The 17,705-nt window shown below is 38.8% G+C and overlaps 1 protein-coding gene across 6 annotated transcripts in view; it reads right to left on the reverse strand.

Annotated features, from left to right (window-relative positions):
- LOC135486537 (inactive tyrosine-protein kinase transmembrane receptor ROR1-like) overlaps positions 1-17,705 on the reverse strand; it is a 139,363-nt gene that overhangs the window by 42,792 nt on the left and 78,866 nt on the right. The window contains exon 1 of one of the 6 annotated variants that reach the window (XM_064769395.1): positions 5,671-5,949. The exons of the other annotated variants lie outside the window; for them this stretch is intronic. The gene's annotated coding sequence lies outside the window, so the exon portion shown is untranslated. Of the gene's footprint in view, positions 1-5,670; positions 5,950-17,705 lie in introns of those variants that run through there. 6 annotated transcript variants of the gene reach the window in all.

Below are 17,705 nucleotides of genomic sequence, written 5' to 3' on the forward strand. Positions count from 1 at the left end.
ATTCTGTAACCAATTTTCAAAGGCTGCATCCGACAGTTATCAACACTTTACATTGTGACAGTGTCCTTTGGCATTTCTGAGAGGTGACCATCAGTAGAAGTGACAATATGAAGAGGGTGAACCCTGTACCGTGTTGACATTAGCGTCTGTCTGATTGTAATCCTGATGGTGTTGAAGAGAAAGTACAAATAGTTGTGGATGACACCACAGATTCAACTGTCCTCTTCCATTGATCTTACAATTAACCCTTCATGGACTGACAGCAATGTTACTTTTAGAACTGCCATGTTATTTATTGTTGTCAAGTGAATTATTCTAAATCTCCAACCTTTATAAACTGGACTGCTCATTGGTGCTTCTTTTAACTTACCTGAAAAATAGTAAGAGTGACAAAAATTGGAATATTGCAAAATTATGTTCTGATAATGAAGATTTCAATTTATGCAAAAAAAGTCCTGAAATAAAAATGCTATTGTGTAAATACATGACATAACCATTTGATTTGAGATGTTAGAACATGTCCAACTCTTGCACCAAGTCCAGCCCAATATGTCATGATATAATGTAGATGAAACCGATATTATACTGGTGACCTTAAATGTTTTCAGACACATGAAATTGACAGCTGAGATGATCTGAACTGACAAAGTCAAACTTAATTGATGGATGAGGAGAGCTGAGGGAAACTGGATCCAGTACAGTGCCATAAACTCGCCATACAGGCCACTAAACCCTGATCAATAGGTTCACTCCCCTTAGGACCACTGACATACTTTTACTTCAATATGCTTGGTAACCTTAACCAACCCAAAATCCTTTTTTCTTTAAGGGGCGCGAGTCAAAATAAGCCTTTAGCAATTTTTATCCCAATTATGCCTATAAATCTGAAACACGACGGAAAACTAAATGCCAAATCGCCAGTCGATGGAATGCCGCACGATGAATATTCTAATAAGGGTACCCAAACTCCTCGTCAAATTTCAAAGGGTTGCCCTTATGAGAGAGGGCGTCCATCTATGCTTCTTACCTTCACAATCCAAATTTCTCAATCACACACATAATATTCCTTCTGAACAATAAAATCCAACAGCTCTGCAGGAAGGTGGATGACAACCTACATCTCTTGGAAATGCACATCAAAGTGTCTCAAATACTACGTCTACATATGTTATCCTCGAGCAGACGAGGAAAAACGATCTACTTAGCTGTGTCAAGTATGCCACTTCTCACCAGGGTAACATTATAAGCACATGCCTGGTACATATGAGGAAAGGGAAAAAAATTAACCTCTGGAAAAATTTAAAGTTGCGCTGTAGTCAATTAAACGCTCACACAATAAGAATTATGATACATGGCCTATTTTCATGAAGGTACTGGTTATTGAACTCCCTTGTACATCATTACATGTATAAACATTACTTCATATTACTAGTGTCACGGGACCTTTAAAGAACTCGGTAAAGCACCACGAAAACTGGTGATTTAAACTGCAGCAAACCTGCAATTATAATCGCTCCTACCAAAAGATCTCTTGTCTGCAGGTGAACCGGCAATCACTGGGGTTGATATTGATTGCAGATTGCTGCAATCACCAACTTTTGTTGCAGGCAATTGCGATACCCATCGCAAATGAGCGATTTCTGTTGCATGGAATCATGAGTGCAGGTCGCAGTGATTTAAATCGTTTGTTTGCGGGGCTCTTAAGGATTCAATATTGTGCACCTTTATCTGTCAAATGCCTGTAAGATGTCAAATATTCAACAAAGACACTTGAGAGGATTAATCTCGAAACGTCATCTCCCTACCTGTGCATAAAAGTCTTGAAAGTTTCATGCAGAATCATTTTTTGTCCCCATTTATTTGCCACAACTTCATAACTAGGCCTGTAAAGGTGAGGCCAACGCCGTTCATAAAAATTTGAAATTTGTAATTGAATTTGAAATATTCCAATTGTGTTAATCCAACTGTATATAAAATAATTATTGCCATTATGTAGACATATATATATATACTATGAATACCATGTTCCAGCAAATTCGAATGCATAATAACTGCACTACAGCATTGTGTTTAACTGCATTTCTATTTTCCTGGACCACCAGTAATTAAATTCAAATTTTTAATGAACGGCACAGGCCTTTAATGCATCATGCACCATTTCACAGAAATATCGCTTGGCGGCGGAACCTATACAAGGATATCTTGTTCGGAAATAAAGGCATGATGTTACACTACCTTTGTATCAAACTTGCTAAAAGCATACCAGACTCGTTAGTAAACATGATGCATTACCCATTAACAATAAAAAGCCAAAACACCTCTTCCTCTTTCTTGCCGTTATGAGACTTATATTGAAAGCCCCATCAATCAGAGTGAAGGAGAGCTTGTAAACCACTTTAAAACCAGACCATTAAGCTTTCATACTTTGAGACAGAAATCCTACTCCTATTTCTATTTCCCAGGCAATTTATGGTGAAATTAGGGATCCAATTTATTGCCTGGGAAATAGAAATCAGGGATCCTACTCCTACCCCTATTACCCAGACCCAGGCAATTTATGTTGAAGTAAGGGATCCTCCGTCCCCTATTTCCCAGGTAATTTATGGTGAAATTAGGGATCCAATTTATTGCCTGGGAAATAGAAATCAGGGATCCTACTCCTACCCCTATTTCCCAGACCCAGGCAATTTATGGCGAAGTAAGGGATCAATGGTCCCCTATTTCCCAGGTAATTTATGGTGAAAGTGCAGATTCTACTCCTACAGTCTAAGCTACATCCCATATAAAAATATGAAGTCTAGCAGAGGATGGGAAAAATCGGCGGCAATCTAAAACCTCTCATCTCAAAAGTTGTTTTTTTCCGGCGGCATGCGCCTGCAGGCTGTATAATGCTCCTGCAAGATATGGTAACTCCTGTTACAATCTTGTTATGACTGATGTCCAATCTAAAACAAGACTGGATGATAGTCAATAACTACTAACCCTTTTGCGGCCAATGATGTGCACAGCGTGTCAAGTCAGGTGTGGCCATCGCGAGAAAGTGACATGCCAATCACATCTTCCCCTCCTACAATTTACTCATCAGCACTAATTGTCCAGCATAGCCACTACTAAAAACCGTCAAGTCTTTTTGCAGCTAAAGGTTTTTTGAATTTGCTCTTTTTCAAATGAAGCATTGCTGCTGAATAAATCAATGCATATTAGAGTAGACATTTTCGCAATGTTTATTGTTTGTGCTTGCCTACTAAATCCTCAATTTCCAAAGTATAAACAGGCATGACCTTTACCCAGTTTAGGCCACATGAGAAATGAAGCCATGCCAAAATTTTACTTTAACAATCAAAATGTTGGGTGTCGGTTCGAAGCAATGCTTGATAACCAAAGGAAGCACCACCAAAAGTTTAAAATTCAAAAATTCGGGTGGACTTCAGACATTCCAAAGCTGTGTTTCTTTCACACCCATTGTGATGTCTTCCTGGCATGTACTCTAGTTTCATTGATCTAAGACCGGTTGATTAATTATTGCCAAATCAAAACAAAGGCCAAGCTGGAAAAGGATGTCACGACCATCGCACAACTTGGTGTCACCAACCCAATGTCTGTCACACTGAATGTCCAATGGCATCAAACATCCAACATTTAGACGATTCAAAACCGGTCTTAGACGGGTGAAACTAAAAAATTTGATTGGCATGACGAGGGGAGGCCACCTGTAGGCCTTGTAGAGACACCTCCAGCCAGCCTCATTAGGACCCCGCTTTCTTGCACTTCTTAACCAGAGCTTTTGGTACATTACCGTCCATGACTGGATTTATAAAATCACCACCTTAACGCTTCCTAGTGAGAAATGAAACAGAAGGAATTTTAGAGAAAGAACTTCATAACGGGCACTGTCTAATAGTACAGTTTGTCCATGATTGAGGAATTTTAGAGAAGATCGTGATGGGCCCTGATTAAAAGTACAGTCTGTTCCATGATTGAAGTCTGTGAAAGATGTGCAGTTTCCTGCTTCTATTGCTGCTGTCATTGAAATGACTAAACTTTAGGCTTAAGTTACCAGTCGCCTGAGAAACCATAAAGAAATTATTGAGCAGACGCCATCAGTGACACATAAATTCTCCGCTAAGCGGTTGTATATTCTTCCAGACTCCATTAGGTCCCCTCTATTCATCATGTTTAAATCACATCTTTAAACATGCGGCTGGAACCGGAACTTTTTGTTGCCACTGTTTGCTGTTGGCTCATATCGGGGCTGTTCTGCCATATATCAAATTTGTGGCATCTGTATCACCTCAAATCTGATACAGATAACAGTACACAGTTGTATACAAAGCTGTACTTTTGTACGTAGGTGAAAGGGCCAAATAAGCATGGAACAGACCCTCGCAATGGCTGAAGCAACGTGCTGGAGCCTGCAACTTCCGGTTCCTTTTGGAACGATGGATTTCCCGATCAATTTCATTTCCGACAAATTGCTCTTGCCTCCCTGAATGATTATTGAGAATTCTCAGAGAGAGATACCAGGTTTCAGATTCACGTGCAGTTAGTGCAGTGACTTTTAACTTTGATTTCCCAAAACTAATTCCCTTATAAGCTCACAGCTGATTTATAGGATTCCATGCCCTTACAGGCAACTTGGTTAAAGGTCTTTCGGAAAAATGCATATCAGTGGGGGAGAGGGTACCTGTCCTACCTCCTCACAGCAGTTTCAGCAAAGCCCAACACGATCTTGTGCCTAAAAGGCCCTGAAGCAGCCATGGAGGCAAATTCAGGCAACAGCACACAACCGACACGGGGTGGAGGAAGACAGCAAAGACTTCTACTTCAGGTGGAACCAACGGCCAAGAAAAACAGGTCAAGAATTTTCCCAAATTCCGCTGAAATATACCATTCCCCATATCATGGCAGGATATGTTTTTCATGTTGTTTCCCCAGATTGAAATGATATGAAACCCAGTCCCCGTGTCATGAAGTCTCTTCTCTGGCATTTGCTCTTGTCGCCACCTTTAGGCACCAAAAGCAAAAGACTGTCTTCGCCCAATACAGAATACACCGTCAAAACGTAGGATTTCTCACAAAAATTATGGGAAAAATTTAAAAGAAAGCACTTCCCTCTTTTTGAGCTTCAGACCTGTACTGCCACAGATATTTTTTCTCAGATGATTATAACAAACTCGAGGGTATCATAAATCTTAGATTTTATGATCTTATACACAGCCAGGTCGGATTTTCCACAAACCCATATCTCACCAATGGTGTTTACCTCAGGTGGACTCAGGATAGAAATGACATTTGTGGCGGCATCTTTGCATCTAAATTATGGCAAAACGGCACACTCTGTCGTTTATTTTTTCATATTTTCCACTGAGAGTGATAAGCCAGTCTCCATATTATGCGAGACTGCTGGTCTGTTAGATAGGTATTTTCATCCAAAGATGCTTATTTGGTAATGATATGATTAGTCTGTTTAATTGTTGGGCAAGCAACTCAAAAATTCTGCAGAAGAAGACGGGATGATATTTTTTTGGCATCAAACGATCATAAATACATCATATCCCCAGTTTCCTGAATATTCATAAACAGTCTTAAATTGGAGAATTTAGGGTAAACACTTTTTAAAATTTTTTTGAAAACAGCCCCAGGATGTATAGTAATATAGGACAGACTTACCATCATAAAGAAGAAGTTATATATCCACTGGTATCAGTTTACATTCCACACTGACAACGGTCAAAATATGATATCTGTTTCGTCCAACAAAGATATCAATAAGATAGAATACCACAAGAAAGCAAAGCCTTTCCTGAGAAGAAAACTACCAGTGAAAATAACAAATAACCAACAGGGAGAGGTAACTGGTTGACCAGCTATTACAGCAATAATCTAGGGAAAAAACACATGTATCCTGAAAAAAAGAACTTTCTGAAATTGAAATTTCTGAAACTGTGCAAGTCGTCTTGGAAAAAACAATTTGTGTGGCGCGCACTCTGAATGTGCAGCCAATCTGCAACAAGAGATTCCATTTTTGAACATATGCTAAATAACCCGGCGTTACCACAGCATGGAGTTCCATGGTAATTAAGGATCGGTGGCGCAGAGGCTGCTAAATTCCGTTCTTCTTAACCTGCCCCACGAGTTGTGCCTGGGTGACCTTTCCTGCCATTCGTCCTAGGCCTACCTGGACCTACCGGATCAGTTACACTTAAGCCCCGAGATAACAATAGTCAAAATTGGAGGTAACATATCTTTCTAATTGGTTCATTAGGTAAAAGGTTTCCTGATGAAAACTTGACTGATGGTGCGCTTCCAAATTAAACCCACTAATTATCTGCTGTGGGTCCAGGGACAGCACTGATATCAATACCGAAAATGCAATTTTCAGCTCTGCGCTTGTTTTAATCCTTCACTTCACAAGATGTGAGTCAGGAATGCTCAAGAATATCCTAAATTCCTTTAAATGCCTACGCCTGTAATTGACCACAAGTAAAAAATTACAAATGGCGTTCCCCTTTAATTTACATCTTGTCCTCCACAGAAGTCAAAAGGATATCAATAATTTATCTTCAGGAACAAGTGCTTCATAGTGAGATCCCAGCTGTGAGTAAACAAGAGCGCACTTCAAAATGTTTTATGCGTACAATTGTCAATGAATAAATCTAGGCTAAGTGATGTTTGTGATAGCATCTTCACTTTCTAAGTCTATTTATGCAGTATTCCGTAGTCACAGCGATAGTGATAGTGTTACATGAAAGATCTTGTTTCTTAGCATAAAGTAGAACCTCTCTATTAAGGACACCCTTGGAACTGAAAAATGCTGTCCTTAATTGAGAGGTATCCTGATTACAGAGGAGAAATTCAAAGGAAATGACGAATTTGGGACTACATGCAGTGTCCTTAATAGAGAGGGTGTCCTTGGTAGAGAGGTGTCCGCTAAGAGAGGTTCCACGATACATGATATAGGTCCATTGATATGACTTTGCCAATACCCCTTTGAGGAGTTTACATCAATGCCACAATTGACAGAAGTCTGAACAAAATTTCAAGATTTGAGGCAAGATGGAATCGATATAGTAGGCTATGTAGCGGTAACATCTTCAGCTTAGCGTCCATTAACATTTCTAGGACCCTACAAGTCAACACCACTTGGAATAATTAGAAATGAACCGGCAATATGAAAACGAAGTATCATTGCAGTCAAGCATGGGACCTTCAATGAAGAAACTGCACCGATAATTTTTTTTTCTCTCACAGAAGCAACACATTTTTAAACATCTTTAGTGTGAAAACAACAACCTCTATTAAGTAAATTTCCTTACGATGCACTGATTACTAAATATGATGAAACTCATCAACTACAGATTTTTATTTCACTTTGGCCAGGTTTGTGGTATAAGTGTGTTTAACAAGTAAGCATTTTGCAGTTTACAGAATTCTTCTTCGGGCAGTCGGAGTTAGAGTTGTTAGAGAGGGCAACTTTTCTCCGGGGTCTCCGGTTTCCTCCTACTTTACATGACAAAATTGCCCAATAATATTTATATGGCTTAAAGTCCTAGTTGACGCTCAACTCTCAACTCAATATCATATCTGCTCACAAGAGCAAAAACCGAGGAGTTGGCTAAAACATTCACACAAACTTGACTTTGACTTTACTTTCGAATGAACTTTAAAAACCCTCTTGGCAGGATATGTCTGGCCGTTCTCTATGCTCTTCAGGTTTTAATGACGGTGTAATCAGTGTAAACCCCAGCCTAGGCTTGTTTATTTATGGCGAGCGCGTTCTTGTGGCGATATTATGTTTTTTGAAGGAACACCGTGGGACACCAGGATAGGGATCATTTTCCAGGATGTTCAGCCAGGTTTGTCCGTTTTGTCTCGTTTAAGTTGACTCTGAAAAATTATTCAAGATTTCTTAGCAGTTTTAAGTCACTCTTCCCTGATTGATGTACCAGACCTGAAGATTATATGTTGTATTTGCAGTATCTATCCTATGATAAGCCACCTTGCTGTCCTGAAACCACTCTCTCTCTCAAAGTTAGCTCATTTACCTCATTTCAAAGATGGCCGCTTAAAATCCAAAATGGCCACCAAAGAGGCAAAAGTTTCATTTACCCGATGGTTTAGTTTGTAAAAGGAAGCGCTCAGATGCAATGGCTGACTAAACTGTTGAAAAAAGGGGAATGTTCAACCCACTACAAGTTTACGTGACCATAACTCAGGGTTTGTGATGGAAAGACGAGTGATTAGGCTGGGCTGTTTGCGGGTAATCAGCCCAGCGGTGCAACCTTTCCTAGGTAACGCTGCTGACTGATACCAGATGAGCTTCTGTCTCCTCCACACTGAGCCCACAGACCTGATGCGGTGAACCCACGTTCAAAATATCGCTGAAATGCTTGATATTTTCTCAGACGTATTGAGCATATAGAGGTTAAAAACGAGTCCGACTCAATATGAAATATTGACTTTATTTTGTTGGGATTGGGGTTGCACTTAGTCAACTGCTGGTAAAAAGAGTTTGGCCTGCTAGTCTGGTAACCTGTCTGAAGCTAGGAGGTGAAAGTGTGGGCATGGGCAAAATATTGGAAAAGATACTTTATGTTATGTATAAATAAAGTTCCCATGCTTAATTTTGCCACCCGCAGACAAGAAGTATTTGTTGCAGCAGCCTGGAATAATTATCACAATCATCACCATCTCAAATTAGGTTTGGTCATCATCGAGTGAAGGACTTACGACAAGAATCAGTCATTGCTGCAACCTGCATTAACATGAATACATATCAAGCCAAGCAATAGCCTGTTTCACCTGCACACAAGTGATCTTTAATTGCAGGTGCCTGCAATAAAAGATCACTTGTCTGCAGGTAAAATATCTTGTTTGGTTGAGGTTTGGAATCCTAAGAAGCTGTCCGTTTTATCTGTCTGGGACTTGAAATGTGAGATACATTTCAAAACTATTTGATTATACTTTTAATCTACATCTTGGCTACAGGGTTTTCCTCCAGTTCTGATTAAAGTTATAGATATTTCATATCCTTATACTGATCTTAAGTATTTGCTTCACTATCTAACAAATATCAAGCTTAGAAAATTGGTTTCTTATCATGTAGACAATATTAAATTTGAACTTTAGCAATACAGTGTAGATTTCAGTTGATTTATATATATATATATATTACTTTTCCCTCAGTTATGTGGAGGTGAAGTTTAATGGGGCAGTACATGTATAGGCAGAGCTGTGGTGAGGAGGGGGTATGATATGAAATATCAAATGCAAGGGGGTCCTTTAGTATCAGTTTTGTGGAGCATGTCATTGCCTTTTAATGGCAGTAATGGTATAATGGGCAAAGGGTATGGCTTCTGTTAAGACATAATAGAATATGAAAAAAATTCCTTGCCAACATTCAGTGTTATCTTAAGGGGTGTGCCATTTGTAATTACTGGTGGTCCAGGAAAATAGAACTGCAGTTATACACAATGCTTTAGTGCAGTTAGTATGCATATGAATTGAACCAAAGCACCTTGAAAAGTGTTGACGAGTAAATGTGCCATAAAACACTGAATTTGCACTTTTTTAAAATCAATTTGCACAAGAAAGGAAACTGCCATGCAAGTGTTGTGAAACATTTGGGCGTTTCACGTAGAAATACCTTCGCAGTAGTTGCACGGGGAGGCACCACTGAGATGTCAGCAACATTTCAAATTTGGAACTTGAGCTCGGAAGATATTTCAGGTTCACACCGGGGAGGAGTGAAATAGGTTCGCTCGCCAGGTGACCACGGGGCCAAGTAAAACTTCAACGTGTCGGTAATGGAAATGAGTCTGCTACTGCCATCTAGTGACGCTGAGTAGAATATCTGTGGAATATCATGGAACGCATTATTCAGACATAAAAAAAATCAAAAGTAGCAGCAGGTTCTTTACCAAAGGACACCTTCAGAAGAACAGTAGGTTCGATTTCTTTTGAATAATGACTAAATTTTTCCCATTTCGCAGTGTTCCGCAATAGCTTTTCAACTAACAGCCACGTCAATCATGTCAATAGGTTCTGATAATTCTCTACCAATCTTGACAGAAACGGTACCATCAGGCAGTGTTCACCAATATTTTTTCAAAATTTCATGGTGACTTTCAAAGATGTGCCCCTCCCTAGACTTGGGTGCATCTCTTTAGTGCTAAAGAGTTAATCCCTCAGCAGTCACTTAAAGAGTATGCTCACAGCTATGATACTTTTTACAAGCAGCTGTGCTCGGATGGATTTTCAAACGTTCACCACAAGTGTTGCTTTTGGGAATTTGAAAAGTCTGTCAACAACATGGTCGGTTTCCGTTCAGAATTAATTTGGTGGAAAGATGGACCCATAAAACACGGCTCAATTAGCAGAGAAGTAAATAATTCTGACACTAATCTTGCTAAGTAGCTCGTAATAAGGTGTAACCCTTTCCTTCTGAGATCGGAGAATATTCATCAGGAAGAGTCTCGGGACAGAGGCCAACAAAAAGTATGAAAAGGACATAATGTACTGGTAACAAAATGTTAAACTTACAAAACAATGCTGGTCCTAGCTACATGATGACAGGTCCATTTCAAATTTGATATTTTATCCATGGTTTGAAAACATCGAACATTTTCCATCCATTTGGATCTATCCAGTTCCTAGGATGGGCAAAATATTTGTCTGAACGCCAGAAGCCATCATCTGGTACAGAGTCTATTTGGTAACAGAGGCAATCCAGACTCCTTTTTAATTAGTAACGCACTCAATTATCGCCAATCATAGATTGCCAATGGGATAAGTACCATTATCATGAAAAACAATAGCGCTGGAGAGTTGTCTGCACCGAAATGCCTCGGTAATTTTGTTCATTTTTGGCTTTATGTAAACTAGTTGTGTAAATGTGAGATGCCTTGAGTACGATTCAAATGACAAACTGGTTTGAAATCACATGCTTTAGGTCGGTATTTCATTTTGTATTGTCTTTTTAGTCATCTAAAAAGAAGATTCATCCCTGCGAATAAGTTAGTAACTTTGAAATTTAAGGGAATCATAAGTGATACGGAGACAGAAACTACTATACAAGGTATAGTATCGTACTTTGTCACGTTTTTGCTTGGCACAAATTTTTTACCGTCACAAAAACATCCTCAAAGATATGAAATCCTCTGATATTTGGTCATCAAATTTTCCCCTACTTCCATTACAACTCACATGGTCTTTTCTACATATACCATGTTGTCCCAGAGCTGTTATATTTGTATCTTTGCCATAAATGGCTGCGAAAGAATAGGACAAACAACTCCAGCATCCAGCTTATGCAGTTCGCTTGCCATTTATCCTCAAAAATAAAATGCCAGCAAAAATTTGTTTGTTTACAGTATTTTAAAGAACTGAGCCAGTATTGTCAAACACATAATAGCCAGCATCTCCAAAGTAGACAAAAATTTATCACCCGGAGACAAAGATTAAATAGGCCTGAAAGCATTTTTCTATTTTTTCTGCAAGGAAGTTGCTTCCAATTTTAATGTCAAAAGAGACAAAAGGGGAAAAAATGCTTTTTTAAGCGAAGTATTAATTTACTTCCCTTATGGATTCCGTTAACGCTAAACGCGCATGCAACAAGCGACAAGATGTAACATTATGCCAAGCAGGTTCCCAGAACATCGCGATTATGTCGTCAGAATCGTCAACTTGGGTTAAGCCGTTGTTCGGCGGCGACGAGGAACAACTGACAAGATCGTCAAAGTTGAGAACATACCGCGCTGCAACTTGATCCAGTCAGATGCGATGAATATTGAATTTTCTCCGGAGGATAAACTTTAACCATCTTGTGTCGTGGAATACAGACTGAAGAAGTCCTATAATGTCTAAGGGAGCATCACAAAAGTAACCTTAAGTGGATTTTTTAATTCTTTGCTGACGCCTGATGATTGAAGGTGAAATCAATAGATAAATTCAGTCTTTTACATCAGAAAACTTTGCAGATTTCAAAATCCGAGGTAAAAACAATGCACTAGGATATTTCTGAGACATTTCTTCCACTCGAAACAACTTATCTAACTACGAATTCTAACCATCAAATCTTAAAAAGTTCATGAGGCCTAGTACCTCTGTTTAAGGGGTTAAGTCCAAATCTACTGCAAGGATTTTTTTCCATGCATCACCAGCATTGCCAACAACTCAAAAAGAATAGCATGAGTCTGCATTAAAGCATACTACACCCTTCGTTAAAAATTTGAAATTTGTAATTGAATCTGAAAATTTACAATTGCGCAAACGCATACTGAATATAATTTTCAGCATTGCCCTAGACAGTAAACAAATACTATAAATACCAAATTTGAGCAAATTTGCATGCATAATAACTGCACTATGGCATTGTGCATAACTGTGTTTCTATTTTCCTGGATTGCTGGTAATTACGAATAATATACCCCTTTAACACATTAAATATTAGATTCAGGTAGCAAGGCATAAATCAAAACAGAACCAGTCTCCTAGCCATAACTGGTATGCCCGTAATTAAACAAGACTGTTTGTATAAAACACCAATATATCCACTGCACAGGAAATATGAGCAAATTGCAATATTTTGCGATGATATTTTTTTATACTGCGTGTAGATAAGATTTCCTGGCGCTAGCATGCCGCGTAGAACTTAATGAAGAGCGCGACTGCAATTCAGCACATCACAGGATGCTACACATGCTTGATAGAGACAAGAATGAACATGATGAAAAAGGGGAACTCTGTCCTATACACAGAAGTAGGCATACACTTGAATTCAAAAAGATTACAACCTAGTTATTTGTTAACTGATGCTACAAGAGAAATTTGGGAAAATGTATACACTTTTTTCAATAATAAATGTATTTATGACAGAAATCAGGAATTAGAAAGTTTGAGGGAAGACATTTCAAAGGAAAGGTCTCGGTCCAGACAGATTTGAGCTCTTTGGAATATTATTGCCTCACGCACTTCATGATACATGTATGTTACCATCAGGCAACAGACCGGTTTCATGCAACTGGTGCTTTTCAAGAAGATTTCACCATTAGGCAACAGATCGGTTTTATCAGATAAAACCATGACAACCTGGCATAAATCAGAATGGCTTTAGGCTCTTCATTGTTGTTGGCATCAGAACAAGGGAAAACTGCTACAACTAAGATTTGCTTTAATAATACATAGCTGCCACATTTAGTTGCTGCTATCGTGCAAAATGAAAGGATCCAACCTTATCTTGGTTCCCATCATCAAATGTTGACTTTCTTTAACTTACCTGCAAATATACAAACAAGAACAAATATGAATACATAATGCTTTATGCTGTATTTTTTGCTGAGAAAAAACACGACCCAGTCTCCTAATTTTTACCTTCCCCTAACTTTGTACATATCAGCCACATGATCGAAGACCACCAATTTGACCCCCTAGCCCCTGCCTATATACCCCTTTAAAGTACAGTCTGCCTTGCCAGAATTCAAAAGCCTGTTCAGACACCAAGACGAATACAACTTGTCAGTTTTTGTTGACTATCTCATCTCAAATAATAGAAATCAATACCTTGCATGTCAAAATCTGTCAATCTTGGAGATCTTGCCATATTATCAGTTCACATCTCTGACATCCATGTTTTTGTTCATAAATAATAAATTTAGATCAGCAGTCAATGAATTACACATGCAGATCATAAGTTTTCATAAAATATGTATCTGGTGCTGCAAAGTGCCAAAGGATATTGGTAACTGCATCTAAAACACTCATTGATGTGCAAAATCTGAGATTAACCTGCCAAGGAGCAGAAACAAATTTCAATATGGCTGCCGTGGTTGCCATCTTGAATGATTAGTTTTCTCAAAAGAGGCCCTCTTGTCTGTATAGCAACCATTTTTAAAAGCGTTTAAGCTGAGTAAGGTGTTCTTCAAATATTGAGTCAGAAGAAAATTTCAAAATGGCTGCTGTAGCGGCCATCTTGGATGAGAAGAAGCAGTGTTCATTGAAAGCAAGCTGTTGATCATGTTGATGGTAATCGCCTATCAAGAGGCAACATCCTATCAAAGACGGAAATGATTGAAGAATAACAGAGGCGAATATGACAATTTCTCACTATTGTTTCAAGGAAATAAATGTTTTGTGTACATGGATTGTATTACTCGATGAAACGTAGTGGCTTCGAAGGAACTAAAATCCCGGGTTCTTCACAACAAGATTTGAGGCTGAATGTAAGATAAATGAAGTCAGGGTTTGTTGGATAAGACTAAAAGCCAACTTGGATAAGACTAAAAGACTTTCCAGCATCTTGCAAATGAGTCGAACACCACTATAGTCCCCATCTACAAGGGTGAAAAGATCATACCGCAATCAGGCAATTCTTGAATACACATTAAGCGAGCATCACAAATAAACTCAATCGATCGTCGACAAATCATCCGCAACACAACCAATGACTTGTTAAACCACAAGGAACTCGTGGAAGAATGGTGCTTTATTCAATAAGGGTAGATCACGCATTGAAAGGGCGATCAAGTCAGCCAGAATCATTTGATATGGCATATGATATATATAGGCGTATGGACATACGGAAGTATACTGTAGACATCGGATTTTTGCAGATTGACAAAATAGTATCGATGAGGTGGTTTGGCCATGTCCCGGGATCGAAGGGAATGCTAGCAGGGCACTGTAGAGGGTAACCGCAAACACAGCCAACCAAAGAGAATTTGGATGGATGATGTGAAGGACTGGACTGGACGAAAGTTTTGAGACCAGATCTGCTTTGCTGAGGGTAGAATCATATGGTGTCCGTCGTCAATAAATCTGGGTCACCCCAATGGCACAGGGCTGCAGGACAGATGATGATGATGATGATGAAAAAAACTTTTATTAAAAAAAAACATGTTAGCAGTTTCTTCTTCTTCTTCTTAAGCGTTTGCTCTGCACTTGGGTGATTTTCTCCAGGGAGTATTCCTCCTCCAAGGTAGGATGAGCGGGATGTTAACAGTGATGTACCCAGAAACAAAATACAACTCAAGAACAATACAACTATGATTAACAGTGATGTACCCAGAAACAAAATACAACTCAAGAACAATACAACTATGATTAACAGTGATGTACCCAGAAACAAAATACAACTCAAGAACAATACAACTATGAAATTTATAACTCGTAGATTGGATAGGAAGGGGTCGAAACTGGTCACCGCTACATACACCACATTCTGCTACAGAATACAGCGCTTGTTCAAGCCCGCAGATCGTCTCGGCGGGTAAACCATTTATAGATTGGATAGGAAAAGGATACAGAGAAATTATTTCTGGTTTGGTTTGATGGACAGTTTAAGCACACACGAAATCGTTCTCGATCCCCTTAAGGATTTAACTGCAGACAACCTGATGGCCCGAGTAAGCTCATGTGATTTGTCGTAACGTTGCATCGCATTGACTGAACGAGCAAACGATATCAACTGTGGCGGATCATTGAATTGAAAGCGTTTGTGTTCTGAAGTTTGGATCAGTAACGACAACAGGCAGTCATTGAATAAAATGATGATCACATTATCTGTAATGGTTGATTTGACTTGGGAAGTGAATAAAACGATGATCCCATTATCTGTAATGGTTGATTTGACATAGGAAGTGAATAAAACGATGATCACGTTATCCGTAATGGTTGATTTGACTTGGGAAGTGAATAAAACGATGATCACGTTATCTGTAATGGTTGATTTGACATGGGAAGTGAATAAAACGATGATGACATTATCTGTAATGGTTGGTTTGACTTGGGAAGTGAATAAAACGATGATCACATTATCTGTAATGGTTGATTTGACATGGGAAGTGAATAAAACGATGATCACGTTATCTGTAATGGTTGATTTGACTTGGGAAGTGAATAAAACGATGATCACGTTATCTGTAATGGTTGATTTGACTTGGGAAGTGAATAAAACGATGATCACGTTATCTGTAATGGTTGATTTGACTTGGGAAGTGAATAAAACGATGATGACATTATGTGCATATTTGTAACCTCAAATTAAGATAACGAGTTTGAAAAGCAAATAAATATGATGTGATATTCCATACTAAATCATACTTTTGATTTGGGAGCAATTAATGTTAAGTGCAAGTGCACCAGAGAACCCTTGGTGGATCTTGCCGTCTGTCAACACAGCTGCTAATGGCAGACGTCATTTCAATGATTTCGTTCAGCAGACGTTTTATTTTGAAGAGTTTGATTTGTAAGAGAAGATGTTACATTTTGACTTTAAGTAGATGTAACATTTTGAATGACTGTTTTGTATAATGTCTGATACTGAGCTGATTAACCCCTTTAAGGATGTTGTTTTCCTACCGATGTCCAGATTCCCATCATGCAACGGTCTTGCAGCCAGATCGGCCATAGATGCCGTCAGCATTAAAACCCGAAATAAATCGTAATGTGAAGTGTGCCTCCAGTATTTTGTGATTCCAAAAAACTTCTAACAAAATATCTAATTTCATCTAATTTTCATAAATTTTTATTGTGGTAGATTGCAAAATGTTTTTCCTTTCTAATGTCTGCAACGGAAACACAAAATACCCAAACTAACTTCCCAAATCAATGATTATAACAACTCAACTCTGAAATAATAGATTCATGTCGGCAATTAATTGTCAACATTTTATAGCTAATTATGTCCCCAATCATGTCAACTGTTTGGGCTCTAGTTACTCCATTCTGACCTCGTTAGCCCAAAATGGAGAAAAACGAGAAAATAACCTATAACACTGGGTTTCTGAGTACAAAACAATTTCAAGAGACAATTTGTTGAGACCATTCGTTTAATGATAACTTTTTATAGAGTAATGAGGCAGTAGATTAAATTATTGCCAAATAAAAGAACTATACCATTCACTAGAAAATTATCATCAGCTAAATGATGGGGATGGCTCCCATATCCAAATTTGCATTTTTGCCTTTTTTGATGGTCATACGGTAAGGTGGGACAGTTATAGCCTCTGTGTACATCAAAATGTGTACTGCCAGTTGTTTTCTACACGGTTGGGACTATCTCAGGCGATAATTGTACCTTAATAACAGCCTCTGTGAGAGGTCGACACAGACAGTTGATGGAATGTTTGAGAACATTTTCTGATGCAACAAAGAACGACCCTCTAAACAGGAACTCAATAAACGACATATAACTCCTCCTTTAAATGAGCTGTGCTTCATAGAAGGATGGTAAGAAATATTTCAGACAGCCGCTATGTTTTTTTTCCTACATTTCCGCAATAACTAGCTTCTAATCAGACTTTAGCCACATGCCAGCCACATTAATTGACCAATATATATTCATATGGTTACCGCAACGATTCCCATTAAACCAAACAACCGGTGTTTTCTTAGTTAGTGCACCCGCTGACCCTTCCTGTATTTACACAAGACGCATTACTCCGCCCCTTGACTTGATTGTGGTCAGGCATCAATGCCCATCTCCAGATGCAACAAGGGAAGAGCAAACAGCCATTTTCAAAGTACCCCGCACCCCGAACCAGTTTTGCAGTTGCACTGGCTGCACACCTGTATTATGTCAGTTTAGTTCCGAATATCATTCCAAGCATTATATTATGACCCCCTTCTCAACCTAAGACTAGAAACTTCAACATGTTCAAGCCAAGAATTTTTGGTAGTTATCAGCATTCTTGCTCCCTAGAAGAGAG

This window comes from Lineus longissimus, chromosome 4, assembly GCF_910592395.1.
Source record: "Lineus longissimus chromosome 4, tnLinLong1.2, whole genome shotgun sequence".
Lineage (NCBI taxonomy): Eukaryota > Metazoa > Nemertea > Pilidiophora > Heteronemertea > Lineidae > Lineus > Lineus longissimus.